This window comes from Penaeus monodon, chromosome 24 (assembly GCF_015228065.2).
Source record: "Penaeus monodon isolate SGIC_2016 chromosome 24, NSTDA_Pmon_1, whole genome shotgun sequence".
Lineage (NCBI taxonomy): Eukaryota > Metazoa > Arthropoda > Malacostraca > Decapoda > Penaeidae > Penaeus > Penaeus monodon.
The window spans coordinates 20,240,027-20,240,785 of record NC_051409.1 but is presented as its reverse complement, the minus strand read 5'-3'; positions in this window follow the sequence as shown (position 1 = coordinate 20,240,785).

Genomic DNA, 759 nt, shown 5'->3' with positions numbered 1-759 from the left:
CTATCTATCTATAAATTAGCCCCTATCTAACATATACACACATTAATAGTAAAACTTGGTTCTTAATGCGTTTCTTCCACGGGCCTTGATGGCAGCATAAAATTCCCACTGACCCCAAAACAGCACAAAAGCGCAACGTATACGTAATACAAATATTTCTCTGCACTCCATGACTCAACGAAAACATGTGGCGGCACAAGAAACGAATAAAATGTCGGTAAATATATCTTGCAACATGAACCTCTTGACGTGACCTTGTGTTTGAACCAAGCAAGCGTAAGAAGCACGTATAAATGTGTAGGACTTTGAGGATTTTGAATATGCATTAACAAGTACATACAAATATGTACTTTTCAACACACATAGTGAACTACATTACTTAATTGCAAATTTGGTCTTATTCCCTTTAACGTCCCTACTGCCGGTACTGCATCCTCTTTACCGGCATTGCAGTAATATTCATAGGCACTCTGCTTCATGGAAATGCGTAAAGATGGGCGAGCAGTCAAGCTCATTATAGGGTAAAGTTTTATTTACATTTTCATCCTGTGCCACGCCAACTCCATGCATCTGTAAACTAAACGGTGGAATTGAAGTTTAATGTGCAAAGTAGAACAAAATTCTGTTTAATGCATCGCGTGAACTGATGGGTGAACTGCACTCAATGAGTGAGAGGTATGAAAGGCTAATTGGGCCACCGAGGGGTGGGGGCGATCCTCAATATGCGAAATCACAATTCCTAATGCAATGTTTTCCGTT